The sequence below is a fragment of the Geospiza fortis genome, unplaced genomic scaffold, assembly GCF_000277835.1.
Source record: "Geospiza fortis unplaced genomic scaffold, GeoFor_1.0 scaffold7, whole genome shotgun sequence".
Classification (NCBI taxonomy): domain Eukaryota; kingdom Metazoa; phylum Chordata; class Aves; order Passeriformes; family Thraupidae; genus Geospiza; species Geospiza fortis.
This window is the reverse complement of record NW_005054344.1, coordinates 986951-993102: the sequence shown is the minus strand read 5'-3', so window position 1 is coordinate 993102 and position 6152 is coordinate 986951. Positions and strand designations below refer to the sequence as shown.

The 6152-nt window shown below is 34.0% G+C and overlaps 1 protein-coding gene across 1 annotated transcript in view; it reads right to left on the bottom strand.

Moving 5' to 3' along the window:
- RALYL (RALY RNA binding protein like) overlaps positions 1-6152 on the bottom strand; it is a 369877-nt gene that overhangs the window by 187458 nt on the left and 176267 nt on the right. The window lies entirely within an intron of this gene.

Below are 6152 nucleotides of genomic sequence, written 5' to 3'. Positions count from 1 at the left end.
CAGCCACAGCCATCAGCACTTTGGTTGCCTCCATCCCAGAGGATCCAAACCCCACCTTCCAGCCAAGAACTTACAAGAGAGAAGTATGGACAGTCCTCCTAAGTCTCAGCAAACAACCTGCTTTATTAAATGAATGCAGCAGAGCTGCCAGTCAAATAGCTTTCACTTGATTAACAACTCGTCATGGCAAGTTTATGTCACAGCATTTAGAGAAATCACTGAAGAAAATAAGAAAAAGGGTGCTTTTCTCTAAGTTTACTTATTTTTAAATACATTGTGGGAACATAATGTACTGCATACATAAACAAATTTCATCCTGGAAAACAAGGAAAACTGTCTTGAATGCAAACCTCTGACCTTTATCATCAGAAAAATTCAATACTGTATATTTCTAGATTGCTGTGCAGATTGTGCATGTTTGAAATTATATTTGTATATAGCTAACCTGAATATTGTGAACATTCAAAGTCGTATGGTTGGTACTGTAATATTATGAAGGCAAATTATTTACAAAATGTAAATATAATGCACACTAAGATCCACATTGCCATAAAGTAGACTTCTGATATTTACTGGGACACAGGAAGTTTAATGCTATCTTACATATACCTGTACTACACAGGAGTCAAAATGACAGTAGCACGGCCATGCTAGCTTAAAGAGCCCTACTGACCCAAACTGCAGAGGTAACGTGGCAGAGTAACAAAGTATAAGAGTAACAAGGTATAAGAATAACAAGGTTAGTGCAGTTGCTGATGGACAGAGAACAACTGGTATCCCCTGTGCTGCTGAGTTGCGCAACACTTCAAATATCACTCTATTGGGAAAACTTACCATGGAGATTATTGTGTTTATCTTTATGAAGATCCGGGGAAAAAAAGCTGTATCTGTGCTTATACAATTCTTAGCATCTTATCTATCTAGTACCGGATACTATCTACATTGATTGAGCTGGTAGCTGGTTATTTTAGTAAACACACAGAGGTAGTTTATCACAAGTATGACTGGCTTAGAAAGCAGTAGCCTGGAAGGGTACACTTGTCTCTTCCAGGGCTGCATGACTCTTCAGTAAGATGCTTTTAGTGCCTCTGTTTCCACTTTCCAATCTTCAGACCAGCATTTTTTGACCAAGTGCTATGTCTTAATGTTTTTTTTACGTAAGTTCTAACACAACAATGTGACCTCAGTTGGAATATTTAAGCATGACCAACAGACCGTTAAAAAAATCCACAGAGAAAAAAATCTACAGAAAATCTGCCAGAAGTCAAGATTCCCATGAAAAGTATATGCAACAAAACACTTTATTTATCACCACCAACGTTTTCTACCACACACATTACCACCACAATGTTTTCTAAACACTCTACTACACTCTGTATTTCCTCTGTTTTCTAGCCATTTAACATGGGATTTGGTGAACTATTGTTATTTCATAAAATCCTCAGTTTTGCCCAGTTTTTCTATGTACTAATTTAAATAGACTTTGAATAGGACAGTGAATATTTCTCTGTTGTGCTTGTTCTTTGCAATGCAAATTTACAATATTTTTCTGGCACAAAGAAAAGCAGTTGTCTGGTGGGTTCTCTCATATTCAAATGAGCAGTCAGGAAAACGTGCTGCAGAAATTCAAAGGGTGTGAATAATACTAACATGAATGATTGAGGTTTGATTGCCTTGCTGGTCACAATACAACTGTGAATATTTCATAAAAATCAAAGATCTGTGGGATCTTCATTACAATGTGAAAGAATTCATGGCAAATTCTACACCTCACTTCCAATATATATCTGTGAATACTGAACTAATACCCATATTCTCTGAGCTATCAGAAAAATCACAAATATTGTACCTCATACAAATGCAGAAATAAATGAAATAGTGAGAGAAACATATCTGAAATAATCTCATTTCCTTGCAGCCTTTAATAAGGTATCTTGCTAATTTCCTATTATTGAAGTGATCCTTTCTGGTAATAAATACCTCCTATATGCCAAGCATATCTTTTAAAAAATGGTTTACAAATAACATTTAGCTGTCAGTGCACTTCATATTTATTCAATGCACTTCATTACATACAGCACTGTTCTATGCAGTAGCTGATTTAATTATTCTACCAAGAAGTAACTAGTTCATCTTGGTATAGTTAAAAAAAAGTTATAAATTAGGCCATTTCCTCTACTACATAGATCTCTAAAACTCTTTCTTAAGCATCAGCACTTGTAATATGTCAAACTGGAATGAAAACACAAGTTACTAAAATGAGATTCCTATCATCCCGGATGCACAACTGAAAAGTTTAAACCAGTCAATTTGAAGTGCAAAAGAGGGAAGTAGAATTTAAGTCTTGGCTTCCTTCACTTTTCCAGCATTTTCTGACAAAGTTTGGCTAAGCACCAGCAGGACAATGCATTACTTTGCGGCTGTGAAACTCATCATCTCACATAAGATGCATATGTGAAGGCACAACTCCATGCCACAGCTGTTTCCCCTCTGGGGCTGTGCCTGGCACCAAGTGAAGACCACAATCCCTTTCCAGTTGTGCCATGGCCCAGTGCAGGGAAAACACAAAACTTGAATCAAAGAGAAAGAGAACAACTTGTCAAATTCTACATTCCAGTAACTCCCAAGCTTTTCTTTTAGGGAGTAAGGTCAAGGCATGATCATAAAAGTCCTGTTGGACTTCTGCTCCCTGTGCTGCTTTATGCACTTTAACAATGATTCTTCACACAGTAAAATGCAATATATGCCTTTGAACTGACAACGATTTGGTCAAAATGCAAGAAAAATTTAAAGATATATAAAAGTTTGAGGATATTAGTTAAAGGAATTTTGAAAGTGATTCATTTCAGCGTTTTCCCAATTGTACAACTGTTTCTTATTTTAAAATACTGAGAGGAACCCATGACCTCTAATTAAAATTTCTACCAAATACTGAAATATTGTCTCTGGAATTGTCCTTATGCATTCTCCTATGCTGAATTAACCAACGAGGCTAACCTGTAATGACCCTGTTATAATTAGAAAAATAAGATAAATCTCTTTACGTGACTAGGAAATATTTATATTGGTGACTTGGGTTTTCTCTCTTATTATTTTCTCTTATTTTAATTTTTTCCTAAGATCTATACCTAATTTTGCTTTAAAAAAATTGTCTTCATTAAATTTAGTAATACTTCCAGGAGTTTCTATGTATTTATGTTCTTTCATCTTAGAGCTGTTTCTTTCCTTTCAAGAATAAAACCTTTTAACTAAATAAAGAAAAGTCTACAGATTTGAACAAACTAAATATTACTTGCAGTGTCTTTAGGAAAAAATAGGGTCTACTGAGGAAAAACTGAAATAATAAAATTGAAAATCTTTAAGGAAAAAAATCCTCTCTGAAAATTAAATAAAAGAGTGTTACTTTTATAGAGATTTAATATCAAACTTTCATGTATTTATATTTTTTTACAAAGGAAACAGGAAAAAATCAAACTCACTTTCATTTCCCTTCTCCCACCACCCCCCATCCAAAACAAAAAAAAATTGGTTTGAGATCATGTTTAGAGCTAGGCCAGTAAGTAATCAACAACTTGTATTAGATGTGTGTGATAGTAAAAGAGTAAATCTGTGGAGAAACATTTTTAAATATGAAAAGTTCCATCACTCAAAAGTTACTCTAAACACCATTAAATTCCAAATCTTAATTTTTGCTATTTATTATAAGATGCTTGTACGCTGAGATTCACAGTGCACATTTGATTATTGTAAATCCTTCTTAAAAAGATAAAGCCCTTAACAGACACAGGGTTGAACACTCATGTTGTTTCCACAATGAAATCCACAGTAGGAGGTACAGACTGTGAGAAATTAATTGCTGGGATATCTGGGGGCCAATCTGAACATTCTGGCAAAAAATCAAACATCATAGTATTGGTCTTTAGATAGACAAAAGGCGGCACTATGTGATGTGATCAGTCTCTGAGCCCAAAACACCTCAGGTTTTGCTCTTTTCAGCATTTCCAAGCAATCTCTGCCCTTCTGCTATCCAGTCTCAGTCAAAAGCTGAACTTTTGTCAATATCAAGGTGCAATTGTTGCTTTAATAGCTGAGATTTTCTGTGATGTGCTGTGTTTGAGATTAAAGAATCAATAATTATTAAAATTTATATCAAGAAAAAAGATTATGCCATAACATATTTTCTTTACTTTTCAATTAACTTTTAGAAACAGTGATAACATTAATATTTTTATAGAGTTGCAGAAAAATGTTAAGATATTTAAGCATTTATGCATCCAATGTCCTACACATAGATTTATCTCGCATTGGTATTTTACTGGTATTTTATGGAGAAAACTCAATATTTATATTAATTGCTTTAATAAGTAGTCATTAAAAGTATTTTATCTCCATTAAATCAATACTTGACAAAACCCCTATAAAATTTTTCATATCTGTTGGAAACATGACTATTGGATATTTCATGATGGCTGTCAGAAATGAGAAGGAGGGAAGAGAGGACAGAAAGCTATCAGATAAAATATATTTTGTCTAGGTGAAATCCTTTCTTCTTTATGTTTTAAATTCATTTTCATTGAATTACTATATCTAGGTCACAGAAATAAAGAAAAAATTTATTCATAAGATGCTTAGTTAAATTCACATCAAAATACTCTGGGCTTTTCCAGTCATCATTAAAATCAAATAATATGCTTCCTCTCTTTCTCTCTCTCTCTCTCTCTTAAAGATATCCTGCCTTTTTATTTATTAATTACTTAATTTGATTTTTTAATTTATTTTTATATGGTTTAGCTTTTTTAATTGCTTCCTTTCAATTACTTTAAAGAAGGGGTTGACACATCTTGTCTGTAACACGGACAATGCTCCCTTCAAGTCGGCGTTTCTGGAGCTGCATAAATGACAATATGCATCAATGTGCCACATCTTGTAGAAAATGAAGCACTGAAAGATAAAATGATATAGCAGATCTCACTTCATCTTCTGCTGTCACTCTTAAAGAGACAAATACTGTCTTCATGGAAGGTGAATAAAACATATCTACTTGGAAAAAAATTTAAATGACTAGGGGTTAACAGTAACATACCAACAAAAATAAACACTTTCAAGGACATATTATTTTACATTAATTGTTTAAGCTTTTGGAACAGTAAGGGGAAGAAATGCACTCTGTCCCAGGAGTAGTACCACCAGCAAGGAGTGGGAGGAAAAAGGAGAAGGTCTGTACAGGTGGATGGAGCGGCACCTTTAGCCTCTTTAACTCATGGTGCTGGAACCTTCTCCCACCTTTAATGGGCTGGAGGAAATGTAACCTGTCAGCACAGAAAAGTAGGGATTTTCTCTCCTATTCACATGCTCTTTGTTCTCAGGATGTAGAAAATAACCCTGTAAAGGTTAGAAAATAACCCTGTGAAGAAATATGTTTCTCTGATAAAATATTTGATGAGTACTCAGGTATGAGCCTCCTTCTTCTACCTTATTTAAACCCTATAAAAGACAAGAATTGATTTATGTGTTGTCAAGACACAACGTGATACCACATACCAGTATAACTGTGCAAACCATAGAGAGAAATCAGGAAAAAAATAACCAAAAACCTAAGAATTATTCAGAATTTTAAGTAGGGTTCAATTTGGAGTAAAGATAATGCATTATCTAACTGTGTAATTTCTTAAAGAGATACACTCTTCAAGGGTATATTTAAGAGATTTGGACTTTGAGGTCACTTAACAGATTCCATGATGGGACCTTTGCTATTGTCCCACAGGTAATACTTCACGTTTCAAAATATCTCGAGGAGACAGAGCACAATTTGGACATTTTTATACTAATTATTAAATTAATTAGTAATTAAAATAATGTGTTAAATTTGATACTTTAACATGTCTTCTTTGGATCTATGTGCTGGTTATGTCTATCCAGGAAATGATAATGGAAATTTTTTGTATTGGGATGCATTGCTTTTACTTGCTGTCAGACAGGTTCTTGGAGAAGGAAATGAACAAGTTTGGGGTCTTTTGTTTGTTTTTTTAAGCAAAAGGTAAACTTCACTCCAATATTTTGACCAGATCTATTTGTAGCCAGCTATCTCATCTAAGTCATCATTTAGCATTTATGCAGCAAGCTATTTTAATCTTCTCTAATCACTCATTCCT